Here is a 23460-nt window from a genome sequence, read left to right on the forward strand (position 1 = left end):
GACACTTGGTAGAGGAAGCCTCTAATTTGTAGTGACCTTTATGTGTTGTGAAAATCCCTGATTGTTTCTTATGAAACTAACTTTACTGATATGGAGGTTTCACACTGAGATGTAAAAAAGGAGAACCACTGATTAAGAGTATCCTGAGAACAATACTTATGCCTTAGAGCTATTTTATTGCTCACCTGTGGTTATGGAGATTTCTGACTTTTTTTTTTTTTTTTAAAGAAGAGATGAAGTAGTTTGCAAAAGGCCTGTGCATGTTGATCCTTGAGTTAATGGGCTTGCTTTCTCATTGTGGTTTGGAGAAAAACGAAGCAGAATGCATATGTCCCAGTTTACGCTGCAAGTGGAACAACTGTCTGCTTGGTATAAAAGGATAATTTCTTTTTCATAATAAAGCCCTTTGAAACCAATTAATAGTTGACCTACATAGTAATATGCATATTTCCGTGTTTCCTCCCTCTTTTTATAGAAGCAATCTCTCAGCAACACAAAAGAACAAATAAGTATGTGGTATCATCCACTTCTGTATTAAAAGTTTGAGGTTAAAATTGCAGGTTATCTTTTGCACCACTTTTAAATCAACCCCTTTATATTTGTAACATGGAATCTGACACCAAAGCACCCAGGGATATCATTCAGCAACAAATCTGTTTATACTCAAGAACTCCATGGCTACCATAGCATAGAACACAGAACCTTCAATTCCAAAAGTACAAACCTTGACCACTTTTACTAGAAGGGAATCTCTATTGCTTGGGGACCTATAACGCAAAGTTGGGCTGCTTTGATTCCATATAGCAGAGAGCAGTGGTACATGCACACCCTAGCCAGTTCATTGCAATACCGATTTCTTGTCATCACCATTCTTCTTTTTCTTCCATATAATTATTGACGGGGAAAAGAATCCAAGGTATGATTTTTATCAAATGTATTATACACAATGGGAAGGAATCAACAATATGTTAAAGAATAGCGGGCAAGCTGGCTGGATGTACAATTGTATTTGTGTACAATTAAGGAAACAGGAACAAGGAATAGTTCATCAGTGAAATACATCCTGTGCTGATGGGAAGTTACCATCTTAGGCTCCGTCTACACTTGGAGCTGGGGTGTGCCACCCAGCTTGCACAGACATACTCGCTCTGTGCAGACTAGCTCTGGTCGAGATTCAACACTAAAAATAGCGTAGTCACATAGCATGGGCAGAAGTGAGCAGCAGGAAGGACTAACTGCCCTGAGTACACACATGCCTGGACCCCGTGGGTATGTACTTGGGCAGTTCACCGGTGCCACCACTCGCTGCTGCCCATACTATTTTGGCTACACTACTAATTTTAGCATGTGAGGCCATTCAGCGCTAGCTTGAGTATACGTGAGCTGGGGATCACACCCCTACCTCGTAATGTAGAAGTAGCCTTATTCTGCTTCCATAGTCAGACAGGTTGAAACTCAGTGGTATCTCCCTGGAGCGCTTGTGGTGGTCTGAACACAGAATGCACCCAGCGAGTAAACTCTAAACTCAACCCCTTCCTGGGGTTTGGATTTATTAGTAACTGAAATGATAACACAATATAAACCTCAGGCTACACTTTCTCCTCAAGAGAGGCTGTTCCCAGGGTTTTCCCAGGAAGAACCCTTTGCCCAGTCCTTAGCTCCCTCTGGCCCTGAGAAAGGCTCCAACTCTTGTTATATGCTGACTGTATCTAACTAAACCCACTTGCCACGCTGACTCAGCAACAATTACACTGCTCTGGCATGCGGGATTCAAGTGGCAAGCGGTTCCAAAGAGAAGGAACTTGAGATTAAGAAGATCTCATGACAAAATGCAGCATTTCACAATGGGTGATATTCCCCCTGTGCAGAGGAGCTAGCACAAGACATATGTACCACTTAAGCCCTCCAAATAAGGCTTAAATGGGCCTTAAAGAATACACAGACCTTGTGCTGTCCCTTGGCACAGAGATGCACGTTCCCCAGTGTGAGCTATTGCCTTCTTCTTCTATTACTGATAACATTCCACGCTAGGCGAATGAAGCCACATTAAGCAATTAGACTACATGTCTGCCTCTCTTTCAAAAGGAGGCAGCCTTGGCAGCTTTGCTATTTGCATTATACAGGCTTCAAATATAATTTTTGGATCACTGCACCTTGATCTTATTTTCACTTTGAACCAATCTCTTCTCATTTACTGTTCCTCAAATTATCTGTAAAGTATTCTTTTGACATTTGTGTTATCTGAAACTATTACTCATTGTCAACATTCTTACCTTACTCAAACACTGTTTCAGCCAGTTGCTGCTCTGTCTCTATTTAACTCTATTCTGCACTGCATTAAATTTAAAGTTAATAGTATCTTACATTTATATACCAGCTTTTAAGCTGAATACATACAAAGCTCTGTCCAACCTGGCTACTGGCATATGATGCAAAGGGTTATTAAATAGAACAAAGCAGTGCTGCGATACGGTTTTGGCAGGGAGTGAAGGAGAATGGCACATCCAGTTGAACCCACAGGAGGATATTGAGGTAGGCAAACTGGAATTTGGCCAAGATGCTGTGATTAATAAGCCTGCTCTAACAAATAATAAGTGTTATGGGAGCTGTAATGACTGCATTGTTCAGAACTTTGAATTTATATCTCATCCAAAAGATGGCAACACCAAATGAGCTATGTTTCCTAGTATCATGCTGAGGCAATAATGACTCATAAAGGAAATGTGCCACATCGGCAATCATCAGCTCCATTTCCTACAGCACTTCAGGTTATCCTTGTTGGTCTTCCAGCCTAAATATGGACTACCATGTCTGGTCTTTATCAGAAGGTGATAACCTAATTTTAAGCAAATTTCCCCTCTTTTCCTCCTTCCTGTACAACATCTGGACTGGGAATCCAGTATGTGCAATCCAAATTCTCACTGAACTATCAAGGCAAATCCACCACTGGAAAAGTATTGTACGCAACTAGTGTTGGGTTAGTACTCCAGGCTAGTGCTCCTTCTTCGGGCTTTGAATTAATAAGCTAAACTGTGTTCATAAAACTTTTCCTGCTGCCTCATTGCTGGGAGAGGGAATGGGAAAGCAGGGAAGAGTGAGGGAAGCCAGTGTACAATAGTCAGTTGAAAGAGTTACTCTAAAGACTTCATCCACACAGCCATTCTCACTCATTGCGGGTCAGAAAGAAAGCACAAACCATGGTGCCCACATGTGAGATGGGGCAAATACTCTCTCTTTGCTTACATTTGACTCTCTCTTCATTTGACAAGATGAAAACACAGTATATGGGTCTCTGGCGGGCAAGGACCAAATTCCAGGCTGGAGTCACCACAGAGGTCCGCATTAGTTTTCATCATCTTAAGGTGAGCTATCACTGTCCAAAACATGGCAGGCTTTGTCTAGTGCAGGGGTTGGCAACCTATGGCACGCGTGCCAAAGATGGCGAGTCGATTTTTGATGGCACGCGGCGGCGGGATGAGCCGCTCAGCCCGCTGCCCCTCTGGGGTTTCCGCCTCTGACTCCTGCCAGCCGAGGTCCCACCACCGGTCCCACTCAGTGCCCGCTGCTGGCCTCGGTGAAGCAACCCCAGTCTGGTAGCAGGCTGAGACCCCGGCTGGCAGGAGCCAGCGGCCGGAACCCCAGAGCGGCAGCGGGCTGAGCCGCTCAGTCACTGCTCTGGGGTTCTGGCTGCTGGCCCCTTGCCGGCTGGAGTCCTCGCCACAGCCCCACTCACCTTGCTTCCAGTTGGAGTTCCACCGCAGGCCCCCTGCCAAACAGGGTCCAGGCCTCTGGCCCTGCTCAGCCCTACCAGCCGCCAGCTCTACTCACCTCAGCTGCCGATCTGGGGTTCCAGCCACTGACCTCCTGCCAGCCAGTTATCAACTGATCACTTAAAGTATCCAAATCCGTGCCAGACATTGGAAAACTCAGCAAGGAAAAGCAAGGGCAAGGATCACACTAAACTGATAAGATCTGCATTTTAATTTAATTTTAAATAAAGCATCTGAAACATTTTGAAAACCTTGTTTACTTTACATATAACAGTAGTTTGGTTATATAATAAATAGACTTATAGAGAGACCGTCTAAAAACATTAAAATGTATTACTGGCACGCGAAGCCTTAAATTAGAATGTGTAAATGAAGACTTGGCACACCACTTCTGAAAGGTTGGTCTAGTGTGTTTCAACTCAAATGTGCTATGTTCTTTTCCCACCACTGTATATTGGCCCCAAGGTCACTTCTGAGAGACAGCTTGTCTACCTTTCTTCAGATGTCAATGGACTCCACATGTCTGTCTTCCCTCTCCACGGTTATCATTTATGCAAACTATATAGTTTTCAGAGGTTTCCTCTGATACCAAATCTCCAGTTCTTTTCATCCCAACAATATTCCACAGGACATTTGTGCTTTGTCAGGACAGGAGCCACTCCACAGCTGAGAGTTGCCATGGCTACACAACATGACTCCTTGAAGGTCAAAGGTCAGACTCACCTCCTCCCTGATTGTGTGTTAGCTGAAAACAAATTCACAGAGCTGGGATCTCGGCAGATGGAGCCATGGGTTACAAGTGAACTGGCCAAATAATGTCAAACCTTTACTGTCAATATGTGGTTGAACTATTAAGTACATTAGCTTTGGCCACATTCACACACTTTGCATCTTAGCTTCCAGCAAACATTCATGTGACCAACTTTCTTGGCACACATATTCCTGGACTTAGGCCTTGTCCCCACATACAAAACTTGTACTGCTTCAATTCTACAGGTACAGTGAAAGCAGTGTAAAATCCCACCCCTTTATGTGGTTGCAGTTATGCTGGTATAAATGTGCAAGATTACCTTGCCTCACCATCACAGGCAATTATCCACTTCAAGCTATAAGCAGCCCTCTATTGAAAAACTAGCCACAAAGTCAGCACTGTCTGATTGTTACCAAAGTTGGAGAAACCATACCTATTGTGAGCACCAATAGGTGCTCCTTGTATTTGCCAGAAGCTGGGAATGGGCAACAGGGGATGGATCACTTGATGATTACCTGTTCTGTTCATTCCCTCTGGGGCACCTGGCATTGTCTGCTGTTGGAAGACAGGATACTGGGCTAGATGGACATTTGGTCTGACCCAGTATGGCTGTTCTTATGTTCTTAACCCTCACAAGAAGTATCAGAAAGCAAACTGGTCTAGCTTTACACAGTTCACTCACCATTACATCACTTGTACATAACATTTCTATTAAAGAAGCTGACACTCACCTGGAGCACTAGCCTTTAAGGGGGGAAGCATAGCTCAGTGGTTTGGGCATTGGCCTGCTAAAGCCAGAGTTATGAGTTCAATCCTTGAGGGGGCAATACAAGACCAGGATTTCACTCACCTAGAAGAAGTCCTGAATGCTGACATGAAAGAGATGGCCAACTAGTATAAAAGATGGAGACTTACACCTACTACCAAAAAGACAGTTTCTAGCTGCTTCCGTCTGTACCACACAAAGGCCAACAAACAGCTCAACAACTTCCTGAATGGACACAGGCAGACCATGACCCACAGCTTGTGTATCTAGGTGTTACACTGGACTGTACCTTGATGTTTAAGTAACACCTTACCAAGACCTCACTGAAAATAAAGACAAGAAAGAACTCTATCACCAAACTAGCTAGTTCTCCTTGGGAAGCCAGTCACAGACAGAGTAAGAAACTGTCTGGGTTTGCCTTGTGCTATTCTGTAGCAAAGCATTACTCACCACTGTGACTCAGCTTTTCTCACAGAGGACTAGTAGACACTCAGCTGAATGAAACCATGCATACAATAACAAGTATCATGAGGACAACCAACCTGCCCTGGCTGCTGGTCCTGACCAACATTGCTCCTCCTGACATCAGGCAACAAGTTGCATTGCAGAATCTGATCTTTAAGGTGTTAGACGGGCCATATCTAGCCCTGGTTTAAGATGTGTTTAATCCACTGAGCCACCATCTCAGCTCAAGTCTTCCCATTTGGACAATTCCCCTAAGGAACCTTGGTATCACCTCTAGGTGGTGTACTAGGTGGCAAGAACAAACGTCAAACATAGCTAATGCCTATCTCATGACGGATCCAACCATACATCACCCTGGTTTTGTCTTTCCATGACATCTTTGAGTAAAACTTACTTGTTTCAGGTGAGGGGTGATCACATGTGCCGATAATGACTATAAGTGGGGCCTTCGTGACTCCCTCCTTTAATGCTATTAGAAGATATAGGTCTCATATTTGCAGGCTGCACTCATTGGGAAGAGCTGTCTGGTTCTCTCATGGATTTAGACAATGCCCTACCCCCAGCTACTGAGTGGTTAAAACACTTAGGGCTAGTCTACACTTACCAGCCAGGTCGACGTGGTGAGTTCGACTTCTCGGAGTTCGAACTATCGTGTCTAATCTGGACACGATAGTTCGAACTCCGGAAGCGCCGGGGTCGACTTCGGTACTCCACCACTGCAAAAGGCGGTGGCGGAGTTGACCTTGGAGCCGCGGACTTCGATTCCACGGCATCTGGTGAGTAGTTCGAACTAGGGTACTTCGAATTCAGCTACGCTATTCACGTAGCTGAACTTGCGTACCCTAGTTCAACGCCCGCTCTTAGTGTAGACCTGCCCTTAGACTAATATGCTTCACTTGACCATCTATGTAGATGCAATTGCAATATATATATATTGCAATTGCATCTATCTATCTATCTCCCTATATATAATATGCTTCTACCAGTATAGCTATTCCTGTATGGGAAGGGGAATAACTTATATGGGTGTAACTACTTTTATACTGGTATAACTGCCTCCACAGTAAGAGTAATTTTGGTAAAAGTATAGCAATATTGGTAAAAACACAATAGCTAGCTCCCCTAGCTGCCATAGATATATTTAGGGCCCTACCAAATCAACAGCCATGAAAAACACATCACTGACCATGAAATCTGGTCTACCCCTATGCAATCTGGTCTTTTGTGTACTTTTACCCTATACTATACAGATTTCATGGGGGAGACCAGTATTTCTCAAATTGGGGGGTCCTGACCCAAAAGGGAGTTGCAGGGGAGTGCCAAGGTAATTTTAGGGGGAATTGTGGTATTGCCACTCTTATTTCTGCACTGCCTTCAGAGCTGGGTGGTTAGAAAGCAGCAGCTGTTGGCTGGGCACCCAGCTCTGAAGGCAACGCCCCACCAGCAACAGTGCAGAAGTAAGGGTGGCAATACCATACTGTGCCATCCTTACTTCTATGCTGCTGCTGACTGCGGCTCTGCTTTCAGAGCTGGGATCCTGGCCAGCAGCCACCACTCTCCAGCTGCCCGGCTCAGAAGGCAGAAGCCATCTGCAGCAGCACATAAGTAAGGATGGCAGTACCACAAGCCCCTCATTATAACCTTGCAACCATGGCTGGCGGGTATCAAAGCCAGGGAAAGGCTCATCTTACCCAAACTGCCTGCATGGCCCCACCCACAATCCACCCCCAGGCCCACTCCTGCTTCCCTCTGTGCTCTGCTGTGGTTCTTGGCTGGGGCCTGAACCAGTGGCACTGTAACCAGGGGGAGGCCAGGGCTCCATAGCCCTCCCCTCTCCCTTTTTGAAAGTGGACGGGCCTGCCGCCTGACTCATCCTCTTTTCGCCAGGGTGAACCCCGCTCCCTTCCCCTCCTCTTCCCCCCAAGGCCCCGACCCCTGGCCAGGCCAGCGTGGAGCCCAGGCAGCTGTGGGGAGCTGCGACAGACCCTTCACCTGCCTGGAGTGCAGGGGGGCTGAGAGCAGCCCCCAGCTCATGTCCCTGCCTCCCAGGCTAGCCGTCTGCGTCTCCACGCCAGCTCCACACAACTGCCTGCGCAGCTCTCCCCGGCCCAGCTCTGGTGGGGAGGGAGCCTCGGAGCTGCGGCCTGGCCATGGTAAGAGCTGTGCATGGGCAGCTGTGAGGAGTCGTGGACCCTCCACCTGTCCCAGGTGGGCGGAGAGCCCAGGGTGCGGGAACACGGGCCGGGGGCTGCTCGGGCCCCATGGGCAGGTGGAGTGTCAGCCGCGGCTCCCCACAGCTGACCACCTGCCTCTTATCATGGCTGTGCTGCAGCTCCAAGCCCCATCCCCCAGCCAAAGCTGGGTTGGGGAGAGCTGCACTGGCAGCTGTGGAGAACCTGGCTGCCTGCCTTTGCCTCCACCTTGGGTGGGGGCCCACCCCACCCCCTGCATTTTTGAGAGGGCTCCGGTGCCCTTGCCCTGGGCTGGGGCTAGTGGGGTGCCAGCCTGCAGCCGGAAACTCCAGGTGGCTGGAGCTCTGGGCGCTGGAGCCAGTGCTCAAGCCACCTGCCCACCCAGGGCTGGGGGCAGTGCTGCCCACCCACCTGGCGCTCTGGGTTGGGGTGGGGTCCGTGCTGCCCACCCGCTGCACCGGGGGCCGCGATCAGCTGCCTGCCCACCTGTTTGTCGCTCCAGGGCTCAGACTGGGGGCCGTGCTGCCTGCCCACCTGCCGGGAGCTCCGGGGCTGGCAGTGGGGGGAGGGTCAGGGCCCTGGGAAGAAGGGGTGGGTCATCCAGGGGCTAGCCTCCTCCAGCCCACGGTTCACCTGATGCCCATGCTTGAACCCTCCCCTTTAACCCCTTTTTGGGTCAGGACCCCTACAATTACAGCACCATGAACTTTCAGATTTAAATAGCTGAAATCATGAAAGTTACTGTTTTTTAAATCCTATGACCATGAAATTGACCAAAATGAACCATGAATTTGGTAGGGCCCTCGTTATATAGGTGCATAGTTATGGGGCCTTAGTTATATTGGCCTGTGTGTAGACCAGGCCTTATACTACAAGAAAGTGCTTGAATGTTTGTGTCTCAGGAAATAGAAATAAACCCAGGCTATTTTTTGATGAATCACAATTAAACAACATGGGTCAAATTCAGAATACTCAAACCAGTCTTCTGAACCTTTTGAGGGATGTCTCTCACTAAAAAAAAAAAAAAAATCCATAATAAATTACCACCCAAGAAGGAGGAATACATGTCAACCATTAACACCAAAGAGGAATGGACCAGTGCTTGTGAAGGAAATCATTATCCTGAATTACCTCAGTTTATGAATCTGTCAAATTGCTGAAGTAGGAGTGGGACTCCGAGAGGAAGGCTGATCCAGGGGTGAAGGTGATAGATAAGGGGTCAGGACACAAAGGTTCAATTACCTATTCTACTGCAGCCTTTCTGTGTGACCTGGGGCAAGCCACTTAATCTGCATATCTCCATTCTCCCATCTGTATAATGGGGATAATAGCAGTTCCCTACCTCAAAGGGTGCTCTAAGGCTAAATACATTACAGACTGTCAGGTCCTCAGATTCAACCACAAGGGGCGGACAGATAAGTCTTTAAATTAGATATATAGAGCCATTTGGCAGTGCATAATAATTTAGTTGAAGTTACTATGCTACAGATTCTTATGTGCAAGTACATGGCACTTTTCATATTAGCTATCTACATAACACACATAGATGAAGATATATCTCTCTATATAGCACTTTCATAACACTCCCCCATGGCCTTGTTTGAAATGGCTCAGCAGAAATAGTTACTGATGAATAGATTTAATCTACTCCAGTTTAATAAAAGCACAGACAAAGTCACACAAGTTTACAGGAGGTATTTCTGTGCATGTTTCCTTAAAAATGTACGGGTTTTTAAAATCTCAGAGGGAAAAATCAGCACCATGTAGTGTGGCAGTTGCCATGGTAACTATATTTTTTGCTTTTATTTAGTAACAGTGTGAACTGGCTCCTAAACCTGTCCAGCAACATGACTTGCTGAAGAGTAAATTACCAGGGTTCTACATACTTATACAGACCTTTTTCATTCTATCCCCCACCCCTCATGAAAACATGGATTTTAACCTAAAAGCTAAAAAATTTTCTGACTGTTCCCTTTTTAGTGCACATTGTTGCATGCTCCCTGGTGTGCAGGAAAAATGAGATAGTCAGTTTGGTGAAACAGAGGGCTCTTATGGAGTCTAAAACCCCTACCATTTTTTTTTTTTAAAAAAGAATGATAGGGAAAATCCCCACCCTTCAGCACAATTCACTTGTATTCAATCATAATTTTTCAAAGCCTACAAAAATCCAATTCAAGTGACTGCATGCCGTATAAACCAGTTATTTAAAATGCTGACTAGCTCAAAGCATTTTTATGCATGGATTGTTTGTGTCACAGTAGCACCTAAAAGCTCCAGTCGAGATCAGGGAGTTGTGTCAGGCCCTGTCCAGAAATATATTTAGTAGGACTGGTCAGAAAACAAGGATTCTGCTTCGAGGAAAATTGTGAGGTGTTGACATTTGGTTTCATGCCACCTGGTAATGATATAATGAGAGCCTTTGAATTTTTTTTACAAAAAAATATAAGGGAAAGAGAGCCACATACCTTTCCCCCTGAATAGCCAGAAACCCAGGGATTAGGGCCCTTGATACAATGTGGAAAATCCAGGTTCAAGTCCTGGCTCCAAATCAGGCAGTGTCAGGAATCAAACCTGTGTCTCCCATTTAATGGGTGAGCTTCTGCAGCCTAGGAAGGAGAGGTTAACAGTTATTATAAAAGGAAGGCAGCTGCTGGTACTTAATACAACCATTGCTGCATTTTTGCTGCAGCTTCTGTGCACCACAGAACGTGGTGGTTTCCATGTAAGTGCTGCTGTTCAACATGATGTACCTAGCACCCGATGTGTTCTCTTAACATATAAAGGGTGGCAAAAGGGGTTAATTAAACTTCATATTGTCAAATCAAAACATGCAATTTATTTGTCATCGTAAACTTTGGAAACACTGATCAAAAATGGGTGCAGCAATGCTTTAGTTAATCCAGTGGCAGAAGATCCATGCAGAAATCAAAGGCAGTTTTTGGACTCTGAGCTTCAAATTCTGCTTCATTCTAATCCTCCTCCCCTCAGAGACTCAATAAGATGGACAGAGAAGCACTGCATGCTCTCCTAAACATGTCCCCCATCATTTGTTCCTCCTCTTTGCTTGACCTCAGGTTACATAAGAACATAAGAACAGCCATATTGGGTCTGACCAATGGTCCATCTAGCCCATGATCCTGTCTTCCGACAGTGGCCAATGCCAAATGCTTCAGAGGGAATGAACAGAGCAGGTAATCATGAAGTGATCCATCCCCCTGTCACCCATTCCCAGCTTCTGGCAAAGAGAGGCTAGGGACACCATCCCTGCCCATCCTGACTAACAGCCATTGATGGATTTATCCTGTGTAAGAGTGTGTGGCCATTCCTTCCCATCAATCTCTGGGGGAGGCCATGCCTCCTCGCTGGCATGCACTTGTGAGTGTGATCTAAAAATGGAGAATTAGCTGCTCCTAAGTGTTCAGGTCCTCAGGCCAGGCAGAGCAGTAAAGCAGTTTATGAGCCTCGGCCCTCAGTTAGGACAGGGCAGCAAATAGTCTAGGGGGCTCTGACGGGAATGAGCACCAACACAGTCTAGCATCCTAGCTTGATGGATGGTAGACTAACACAGGCCGCCTGCCCTAAGGTGGGGAGGCTGACATCCCAGGGGTAGGGTGGCAGAGGGTAGGAGGACGCAGCTCTATCCAACTGCACCGTGTCCCAGCCCATGGACGTAACAGTGGCTGAGTGGTCCGCCACTTGGGGATCCACCTGTAACATGCTGACCTACTTATCAGGCCAACACTCAAGCAGATTGTCGTCTAGTTTCCCTGGGCTACTTCCTGTGTCCCTGGGGTTTGGTACCTCTATGGTGTAATTGTCTTCTGTCTCCCCAGGGTAGGGCCAGCAGCAGCCCCAGCAGCTCCTCAGTGTCTCAGTCGGCTTGCCAGCTTGTGGCCCTGGGAGTGCTTGCCAGTCCTCCATACAGCTGGTGTCCTCTTCAGGCTCCAGCAGCAAGCTGAATGTGTCTGTCTCCCTTGGCGGCTTCAGCCCAACTGAGGGGCTGGCCTTTTATATTTCCTCTTCCTGTCCTGCCCCTCTGCTTCCAGCAGGCCTGGCATGGCCTTCCTGGCTCCGTCCAGCAAGTGGCGGGTTGTGGTCCCTCCCTGTCAATCCCTGAGGGAGGCCATGCCTCCTCACTACATCCTGCATGAACTTATCTACTTCTTTTTCAAACCCTGTTATTGCCTTGGCCTTCACAATATCCTCTGGCAAGGAGTTTCACAGACTGACTGTGTGTTCTGTGAAGAAATACTTCCCTTTGTTTGTTTTAAACCTGCTGCTTGTTAATTTCACTTGATGACCCCTAGTTCTTTGTTATGAGAAGGAGTAAATAACACTTCCTTATTTACTTTCTCCACACCAGTCATGATTTTATAGACCTGTATTATGTCCCCCCTTAGTCGTCTCTTTTCCAAGCTGAAGAGTCCCAGTCTTACTAATCTCTCCTCATATGGAAGTTGTTCCATACCCCTCACCATTTTTGCTGCCCTTTTCTGTATCTTTTCCAATTCCAATATATCTTTTTTTTGTGACGGGTCAACCACATCTGCACGCAGTATTCAAGATGTGGGCATACCGTGGATTTATATAGAGGCAATATGACATTTTCTGTCTTATTATCTAGTCCTCTCCTAATGATTCCCAACATTCTGTTAGCTTTTTTGACTGCCACTGCACACTGAGTGGATGTTTTCTGAATACTATCCACAATGACTCCAAGATCTCTTTCTTGAGTGATAACAGCTTATTTAGACCCCATCATTTTATATGTATAGTTGGGATTATGTTTTCCAATGTACATTACTTTGCATTTATCAACATTTGAATTTCATCTGCCATTTTGTTGCCCCGTCACCCAGTTTTGTGAGATCCCTTTGGTACTCTTTGCAGTCTGCTTTGGACTTAACTATCTGAAGTAGTTTTGTATCATCTGCAATTTTTACCACCTCACTGTTTACACCTTTTTCCAGATCACTTATGATCATACATGTTAATTGTACATCTTAACTGGAATATCAACCCATGGTAAACAGGCCTAGCCATGCAACCCAGATTACACAGAAGGGAATAGAAAGAAAGGAGTTTGCACTGCAATGAACTGATAGACTCTGGTATTTGCCACCCTTCACTGATTCACATAAGATCCTGTTATCAGTGCTAATAATGGAAATTGTTTCATAGTGGTAGCTGTGTTAGTCTCTATCAGCAAAAACATCCAGGAGTTCTTGTAGCACCTTATGTCACATTTATAAAATCTTGAGGATGAGCATTGTATGCAAACAGCAGGTATAAATTTGGTGATAATAGCCAAACAGCTGATTTAAACATGTTTGATATCTGAAAAATAACACCCTGCTTAGGTCCAAGCAGAGCAGTGAGTGTATCTGTGTGTCTATGCTTGCATGTGTCCTTACTCTGGATATCTTCTGTTCTGTTTGCCTCAGCTCCCTGCAGAAGCTGTTGCTGCTTCTCAGGGTGTAGTGGGATTTTTCATTAGACTGTCTGCTAGACAAGTGCTTGGCCTACTGAAATCCCTATGCCTTTTCTCTTGCCAACACACACAAACACAGGGGTATCTTGCCCTTCCCTGCTTAAAATTCTCTATTTCCATGAGATGTAATTTAAAAAATCCACTTTAAAATCTTAATATCCTCTAGACACAAAAACCTGAAGATCATGGAAGTAAAATGCTACCTCCAACAGTCACTATTCACTTGAGAGCCAATGGAAGTAGCAGCCTGGGGCTTTGGCTGGCACAGCCGTGGAAAAGAATATGAACACATTGCAGACTAAAGATCAAGTCTGCTCCAATTTCATATTATGCTCCCTCTTTTGCTTTGAGCTTTCCACGCCTGTGTCTCAACTAAAGGTGGGGTTTGGCTGCCAAAACGATGGTGAAACTTTGTAACAACGCACATTTCAAGTTGTGCATACTTATGGGAAAGTCCTATGGAATTTACAAGATAACTTTTATATCGGTGTTTTGTTGGGTTTTTTAAGGAAAAAAGGGAGCACTTAGTAGAAAAACGGAAAATTAAATACCATGCCATAGTCCTCTATAGGATGGTTTAGGAAAAAAATAAAAATAAAAATAAAAATAACAGCTATAGAAAGGATATTATTCTCTCAAATTCGGTGTAGATATTGTTGTGTTTGTTTTGAGTAATTTCTATAGAATCCTAAAGATTTATTCCTGTTAAATTGTATAGGACTTTTCCATAAGGGCAGATATATAAGTAAGCTGCAATTAGTTAGAGGAAAGAAATTCACCTTTTCATCCTGTGGAGAAACCAGGGGCCCTCTGCATGTAAGTCAGTGGAAAGATAGTTACACTTTGTATGAAGGGTACATTGAAAAATAGATTATAAATGATTAATACATTATTAATACACTTTTAGTTGATGATTAAACAATTGTTAGAGTCCAGCGGATCAGTATGTTTCCTATAACCATCTATAGCACCTTCTACTGATTCACTTATAACCATCCATAACACTTACTAGGTGTATAACACATCCTAAGATCGAGCCAATGCCACAAAAGTATGACCAGTTTTTCACTGTGGTGCGCACTGTCTCAAAGAAGTACATTCCACAAGGCTGAAGAACAACTTATGTGCCAGGACTGACATCCAGGTTATAGGATTGGTATGCAAAATACAGGCAAAATTCAAAGAAGACCCATTCGCTGAGGATACCATCCCAGGCAGTGAAGAACTGGTCTTTGCAATAAAGGAGGAAAAACAGAAGTCATGGCAGAATCCCACTGAGAGTGTGGACATGACTCATGGCAGCAAAAAAGCCTGGATAACCATCCAGAAGCTTAACTATGATCCAAGGAATGCAGAGCAACACTACAAAAGTTACTGCAGACCAGGTTGCACACCAACTCCTAAAAAATGACAGGGCACTGCACAAACAACCTAAGAAATGGCAAGAAGTCCAGGAGTCTTATAATTGTGGGGCACAGTACACAATGACCAAATTAACCTCCAGAATTAACACACCTCAGGCTTGTTGAAAAGCATCTAATCCCAGAGCAAGGTGAATTCTGCCCAGACAAGTCATGCACCAGTCAAGTGTTGAACATCACTCAATATATCAAAGATGGCTTTGAAAAGGGCATGGTAATAGATGTTAGGTTTGTTGACCTATCATTGGCATATGACACCGTGCATCATTGAAGGCTCCTCACTAAAATATGCATGATGAAACATCGCCGCCTTTGTTAACTTAATTAAGAGAGACGAGAAACCAACCCCTTACTGCAAACCTGACCCCTTCCCAAATCATTGGTTAGTGATTTATTGACCAAGAACAAAGGCAGCAGGAATAGATGAAAACAAGTAACCATTTATTTAAGGACCCCTTCTAACAACTATACCCAATTATCAGACAAAAAACACTCGGGTGTCAATAAATCAATAGGATTTAAGGCCAGATCCCCAAACCCACAACAATACCAAGGGTGAGTAAAACAAATTAAAAGGGCAAACATCATCACCATTTTAATTGACAGGACACAGGGCAGGAATCAAAGGATGCCAGTAGGACCACAGGAAAGGAACCATGATCACCAGACACCAGGAGTCTCCTTTTATAACCTCTAGTTGCCAGACAGAACTCTCTAGGACACTGACCATTTCCCATCCAAACTTTCAAAAAGGCACCAATATTTCCCACCAAAGTGCTGTTAGTAGGCAGATTTACATCCACCGGGGATCTAGAAGAGGACACAAGATGAAGGGTGACAAACAACTAACAGAAAGCAAGATGATGAACTTCAGCCACCTTACATCTTGTACACCTGATACAATTTCTACTAGAGAACCAATGTTTTTAGGTCAAACTGTGGAGGGAAGTGAAGCTGACGATGGCAACAGAAGAACAGCCTACCACAAGGCAGCATACTCTCACCAGTACTTTTCAACAGCTGCATGAATTACCAACCAATCCATCTCGGCACAAGAAGCTTTATCTATGCCGAAAAAATATGCATTGCTGCTCAAGCCAAGGATTTTTCCCAGATCGAAGCTATGTTAACATTGGTGCTGCCTGGGCTCTCAGTTTATTACACCAAGAACTAATTGCACACCAATCCAGCCAAAACACGTGAGTCTCTTCTGTCTTTGGAACCGTGAGGCCAATAGACAAACTCAGCATCATCTAAATGGGGTATCACTTGCCCACTGCTGGAATCCTTTCTACCTTGGAGCAATGGTAGACTATACTTTCTCCTTCATGCACATGTGGAGAAGACAAAAGGCAAAGATAGAGCCCTGAATAACATACTCAGGAAGCTTGAAAATTCAAAATGGGGAGAAAACCCAGCAACACTAAGAGCCACTGCACTTGCACTTTGCTGTTCAATGGCCTAATGCACACATTTGGTGTGGGAAAGATCAGCTCATGCAACCCAGCTGGTATCTGTTCTGAATGACAGCTGCTGCTACAGCATAGGATGTCTAAAACCAACAAATGTGAACATCCTTTATGTGTTTGCCAGAACTGTTCCACTGGATATCAAGAGATTGGTCACAAGCAAAATGGAATAATTCAGACAAGTCAAAGATACCAGAGCTGTACATAGCCACATAGCAGCAGTGAGCTGCCTGAAAGTATGGAAAAGCCTCCTAGCTGCAACAGAACCACTGAAAGAATCACCGATGGCCAGGCAGAGAAGCTCATTCTGTGAACCTGGAAGCTGAATGAAGGAAATAAAACTAAGTCACAGAAAAAATTTCTATCTGTCTTTGCATTTTGAACTCTGACCGGGCCAGAGACTCTAAGCTGAGGTAGAGCTTCTCCTTTCCCAAAAGGTACCCCGGTTCCTAATAAATGGAAATCCCTCCTTCCATCCCATCCTTTCATCCACACACTGAGACTCTGAAGTTCTGCCTGTTTAACTCACCTTGTGTGTGGAACTGGAAACATTTCAGAGAATGATACCATGGAGTTCCTAGACTTTAATCTCTTACCTAGCAACCTAAATTTGTCTTACAGGACCTCTCGTCTACCTTTCCCTATGTCATTGGTATCTACATGTACCACAATCATTAGCTTCTCCTCAGCACTACACATGAGTCTATCTAGATGTCTTGAGAGGTCCACAACCTATGGACCTGGCTGGCAATTCACCATGCTTTTCTTTCAGTCAGCACAAACCCACTGATTTATATTTTTAATAATCAAATCCCCCATTACTATTACTATTACCTAATAAACTGCAGTCCCCTTTGCCGGAGGGGTATCCTCAGTGAGAGAGGATACCATGACATCATCTGGAAGGAGGGTCCCAATTGTATGATTGTTTCCCCTTACTCCAGCATGATGGGCTCCTTCCCCTACATTTTCATCCTCCTCAACAACACAGAAGCTGTCAGGCTGAGGGTGGGACTGCTCTACCGTGTCCCGGAAAGTCTCCTCTGTGTACCTCTCTGTCTCCCTTAGTTACTACAGTTCAGCCACTCTGGTCTCAAGAGCCTATACCCAGTCTCTGAAGACCACGAGTTGCTTGCACCGAATGCACACACAGGCCACCTGCCCCCAAGGCAGGTAATCCTACATGCTGCATTCTGTGCATTAAACTGGGTAGCTCCCACTCTGCTGCTGGTCCTGTGCCTGCTTTGTTTTTACTCTTGAAGGGTTTGTTTGTTTCTTCAAGGAGTTATTGTGGTGCCCTGGAATCTGACATTCCTACGTGTACCCCAGAACTTGGCAGTACTGCAGTCAGCCATTTTGTATGTGCAGCCACTGCCAGCTGAAAACCAAACTTCACATAGCTAGGAATAATCTTAGGCCTTTGTGAGACAAGGTCAGACAGCTGCATATTTGCAGTCTGTTAATCAGAATGGGAGGATGGGATAGAAAGTTATGAAAGAGACTGAGTGGATAGTGACTGTGGTATTAGGTGCCCCTGACATGTTGTTATGGCTAGAAATACTAGAAAAGTTTTGAGATAATGAGTAGTTTGTTGAAATTAGGAGAATTGGTGACCCAGTAGACGTTATAATTCTGACCCACTAGGAGTCACTATAGGTTATGTGTACTGTTAGAGTCAGCTATAAAATATTAGGCAAAAGTTAATACCTCAGAGTAGTCTGAGGGAGCTTTTCTTCTGGCAAGGAGATAACATCTAAACTCCCCATCAGCTGGATGGAAAGAGGGCCCCTGGAAGCCTGGCTGGTGATTACTCAAAATCATCTCAGACCGTGGGTAACAATATCTGGGATGTCCTAAACTTAATGTTTATATCTGTGTATGCTTAATAGCTAATAAATTGTAGTTTGAGATAAGGGCAGGCTTACTTGTATTAATCATCTATCAGACAGTATTGCTGTGTTCACATTGATTTATTCTTGACACCGCCTGGATTGAAAGCGTTAAGTTGCCTTCTATGATGAGAAAACTGGCTCTGTGGATATGGGAAAAGTGGTGACAAATTGGAGACAGTCCAACGGAGGGCAACAAAAATGATTAGGGAGCTGGGGCACATGGCTTACAAGGAGAGGCTGAGGGAACTGGGTTTATTTAGTCTGTAAAAGAGAAGAGTGAGAGGGAATTTGATAGCAGCCTTCAACTATCTGAAGGGGGGTTCCAAAGAGGATGGAGCTAGGCTGTTCTCAGTGGTGGCAGATGACAGAATAAGAAGCAATGGTCTCAAGTTGCAGTGGGGGAGGTCTAGGTCGGATATTAGGAAACACTATTTCACTAGGAGGCTGGTGAAGCACTGGAATGGATTCCCTAAGGAGGTGGTGGAATCTCCATCCTTAGAGGTTTTTAAGGCCTGGCTTGACAAAGCCCTGGCTGGGATGATTTAGTTTGTATTGGTCCTGCTTTGAGCAGGAGGTTGGACTAGATGACCTCCTGAGGTCTCTTCCAACCCTAATATTCTATGAGTGTTTGGGAGGCACCTAGCACAGAGTGGGTGCTGCTGTAAATAAGTAATAATATAGACAGTGTGAATGAAATCTGCTTGATCCAGATGGCTTTTCTAATCACAAAAAGAGCATAGGGCATAGTGTCTGTCTAATATATCCTACCTACTTCATGTCTTCAAAGAGCAGCAGGAGTGGGAGAGGCTGGACATTAACAAGTGTTATCAGTTAGGTTTTTTTGGCCCTGAGTCAGGAAATCACTTAAGCATGTGCATAAATGCTGTGCTGAACTGGGGCCTTAAAGTAAAATCAGAATCTTCTTCTTAAAGAGGACCACTCTTGATGCAAAGCCCCATATGGTTCCCAGGACTTCCTACGAGGCACTGCAAGGCTTACGGGGAGTTTATATTAGAAAGTCCCCCACACATTTACCTGTTACACAGTTTCAAGAAGCCTTACCAACAGAAGGACTATCCAACTTTTATTGCACTGGCTGACAAGCCATATACCCAGCAGAATGGGCTTTTTAAAGTCTGGTTTTGCATCAATAACCTTTATCTCCTGCTGCAGGGAAGAAACACTCATTGAACGAGGAGGCTTAAGATTTAGAAAATAATATAGTATCATCTTCTCTTCTGCACATACAATTCCCCATTTGGCCTAATGAGAGTTACACACACGCATTGAGAGACTATGATATTAATGCTTTACTCTCATTGACACTGTGAAACTCCTTTTTACCAATTATACTGGATTTTATTTTAAAGGAAGATGTAATTTCTCCCCTACAGTTTTCTGTTCATTATTTTGTTTAAGGCTCCATTTACTTCTGCTTCCTCTGCTTTAAATTCACATCCAATCTAGTTAAGGTTATGATCCCGCTGTCAGTTTTTGCAGCACTCAACTGGAGCAGCAACTCCAAATGCAGTTATAGTTCCGGTGTAGCTCAGGAAACCAGGGGCAGGGTGATCTCATCAGCAGAGAAGTTGTTATAAGGTGCTGAAGTATATCCCTGCCGGTCCCCACCCCGGAGCTACTACTGCTCTGCTGTTGAATTGGGCACATGAGGTTGTTGTTTGGTTGGTTTTTTAAGCTCAAATAAGCAACCCCCATTTTGATGATTATATCCATCTGGTTAATATAAGGCTCCTGGATCTATAAAACAGAGAATCACTTTGCTGAATGAATTCTTTCTGCTGGGCATTTGAATGCCAAAGCAGATCAGTAAGATTATAATGATCTCTAATTGGTATTCCCACAAGCTGTAATGTTCTCTACCTGCAGCCAAGTGACACTCAGAAAAAGGTGAGAAATTGCTTCCTACCTTTAAAAATGAGGAAATTCAAAGAAATTGCTTCCAATCTCCTCCCTACTTCTGCAACCCCCACTGTCTGGCGTTAGGGACATACATCTAGCACCAGCAGGAAATGGCTTTTGGAATGTCATTGTGTTCTATAAAGCCAAACAAGCACTCCAAGCATTGATTGCTAATCCAGATCCCACAGTACTGACTTTGAAATGGCAGGTATAAAAAGGCCACTAAATGTAAGGAGAGAAAGGATACCTGTGTGGTTCACTCACTAGACTAGCACTCAAGAGATTAATGTTTGCTTCCCAGGTCTACCATAAACTTCCTTTGTTACCTTGGGCAAGTCAGCAGGTGGCCTGCATTCTATTCCTGGCTCAACACTAGCCTGCTGGATAACCTGAGACAAGTCATGGTGCTGCTCTGGGTCTCAGTTTCCCCATCTGTAAAACTGAGATAATGATACTTTCCTCCTTTGTAAAGCACATTGTGATCTACTGGGGGAAAGTGCTGTATCAGAGAGAGATACCTGTAAACGGAGGGTAATACTTCCTTCTTCTATCCATTTTCTACTTATGTAGGTCTTTAGGGCAGAGAGACTCTCTCATATTACGTGTATGTACAGCACTTTGCACAATGGGACTTGGTCAGGGACTCCAGGGCTACTGTCATACAAATGTTCCCTCATATTGTGGTATTCCATCACTCATGTTGTGGTATGACATATGTTACCCTGTTGGAAGGTTTTCACTGCAAAATAAGCATATATGAAGTAGGTAGAGGTCAACAGTAACACAGAGCCTTACTTTAAAATAATCTAACTCATGCATCTCTGTGTTTGGGGAATCCTGCTTTGTGGTATTTGGTCAGCAGCTTCATATTACAATATTACAAACCATATGCAAATATCTGCTACATATTCACAGATAAGAAGAGTCTCGTGTGTAAACATTTTTTTCTTACATTTACATTCTGTTTTCAGAGAAGTATAATTTCCAGTGTTAGCATCAAACATCCTGAAGCAATATAAATCTTAATTACTGTACAGTGGAAGTCGTAGCAACACACGCATGAGATACTTTACAAGGAAGAAAGATGTCCCAATATACACTTAAAGAATATCAGCAATTTCTTTTCTGCATTTAACAAGATTTAAATCTGTTTAATGGAGAGTAATCCCTGAGAAGCAATATAACATGTGAGTAATTATTTGTACTTTAGAATTAATTGGTTTTTTTACTGTTGTTCTAACAGTATGACACTAGTTGAGATTCGCATTGGGTCTGAAATCTACTGAACTACAAAACTGTTGCTTAGTTAAAATTAAGCACTGAGCAAATTGAACAAGGTGGAAGATTTTCAAAGGCCCAAATGAAAGTTTGGTGCCTAACTCCCACTGACTTTCGACTGGCGTTTGGCACCTAATTGCCATTTTTGCCTTTGAAAATCTCACCCAGAGACCAGAAATTAACCCACATATCTGAGCCCTCCTACACACTGGGGAATTCTGATATGGATATTAATCAGAACTTGCGACTAAACAACTTTTGAGTGGGTAGTTCCTGGCACTGGTCCCCAAGGAAGAGTAAAGCCACAACGTGGGCAGTAGAGCTGAAGAAAAAAAAAATCACAAATTTGGGCTGATTATGGCAAATTGTTTCGGCCCAACTGCAACAAATGTTTTGGAAATGCTGAATTGGTTTGTTTTTGCATTTCCAAAATGAAAAGTTTAATTTCGAGGATGTTTCGGAATTCTAATTCGTTTGAAACAAACACAACACAAACTTTAAAAACAGTTTAAAAAGTCAAAAACAAAATGGTTAATTTTGGACCAAACACAATGTTTAATTTGAGCTGAAATGAAATTTGTTCACCTTTTTTCGTTATGCTGAAAAAAAAATCCCCACCCATTTTTTCCCCTTCACTTTGGCAACTGAAAGCGAAAAATTAGTTCTTTGTATAGCCCCAGCGGGGAGCATTGTCATAGGATGGCAGCATGCCCCCAGTGTGGGGGAGGGAACCATGAGGTGTGCCCAGGACACCAATAGCCTTAGGGTATGCCTACATTACGGAAAATATACCGGTTTAGCTATGCTGGTGTAATCCCATAGTGTAGATGCAGCCTACACCGATGGGAGGTTTCTTTTCTATTGGTGTTGGAACATCACCTCCCCAAATGTCAGTAGCCACGTCAACAGAAGAATTCTTCTATCAACATAGCTGCATCTACAATGGGGTTTAGGTCGGTGTAGTTCTGTCAGTCACAGGTGTGGATTTTTACAGCTCGGACTGACGTAGCTCTCTTAACCTATCTTTTAAGTGCAAACCACGCCTGAATCTGAGCTCTTTCTCACTCTACTGGAGCTGCACCCTGGTCGCTCATGAGAGCCCTCAGGCGGTGGTCTGCACTGGTGATGTGGAGGAGAAGAGAGGTGCTGAGCACAGGAGGTTGTAGAGCACTGGGGGAAAGGAGCCAGATACGTCAATTCTCTCCTCCTCACACAACTCTTCTACCCTAGCTGTACATTTTAAAATGTGACCTTATCACCTGGACTAATGTTTCCCATGAATCCATCAGCCCAGTTTATGTGGGCCCTTGGGTCTCATGAGCCCTAGAACGCCATGGATATAGATTGCTTAATAGGGCCTTTTGTGACTATGGCTAGGGATAAAAGCAGATCAAACAGCACAACAGAAAGCAGGGACAGGTATTTATTATTATTTCTTAATCCAGCTAATATTGACCCAGAGAGTACTATTAATTTTTGCTCATATAATACATTCAGTAACCTTATTCTATGCTGCTCCACAGATGGAATTGATCAAATAACTCCCATTTGAACAACAAGAGAGAACACCGCTACTTCATAAATTTGACTCAAGATGGGAGTTTCCAGCCAAGTGAGAATTAATGTCCCTCCCTTTGTAGGTTTGCAGAACAATAACCTATTGTTCAAAAAAAAATTGCAAAGAAAGGGACTTTTCTGTCCAGGATTTTTTTAATATCTGGTCAATATTCAACTTTGGGTGTATTATGTGTTTTCTTAAAAGTATGCAATTGTGTAACTGCAACCCACACACCTTCTGGGTGTGGTGCTCTGCCCCCTCTAGTGGCACCCCAATGACTTAGAGATTAATGAATCTGCTATAAACTTAGCTAAGGGCCATGTGACTTTTAGCTCATGCAGTGGAGGCTCGAGCATTTAGCTCTAGAAGTTCTAGGTTCAATCCTGATGACTGAGGTCTGTCAGTGTTACATAATTGTTTAGTTACACATAAGAGGGGGCTACAGCTTCAGGATAACTTATGTTTGCATTCTTCATCCGCATCTCTG

General features: G+C 44.2%; 1 long non-coding RNA gene across 2 annotated transcripts in view; it reads right to left on the bottom strand.

Annotated features, from left to right (window-relative positions):
• LOC120387239 overlaps positions 1-23460 on the bottom strand; it is an 84969-nt gene that overhangs the window by 27624 nt on the left and 33885 nt on the right. For both annotated transcript variants that reach the window (XR_005590069.1, XR_005590070.1), the window contains exon 2: positions 10410-10550. This is a non-coding gene — a long non-coding RNA (uncharacterized LOC120387239). The remainder of the gene's footprint in view (positions 1-10409; positions 10551-23460) is intronic.

This window comes from Mauremys reevesii, linkage group 1 (assembly GCF_016161935.1).
Source record: "Mauremys reevesii isolate NIE-2019 linkage group 1, ASM1616193v1, whole genome shotgun sequence".
NCBI classification, from domain to species: domain Eukaryota; kingdom Metazoa; phylum Chordata; order Testudines; family Geoemydidae; genus Mauremys; species Mauremys reevesii.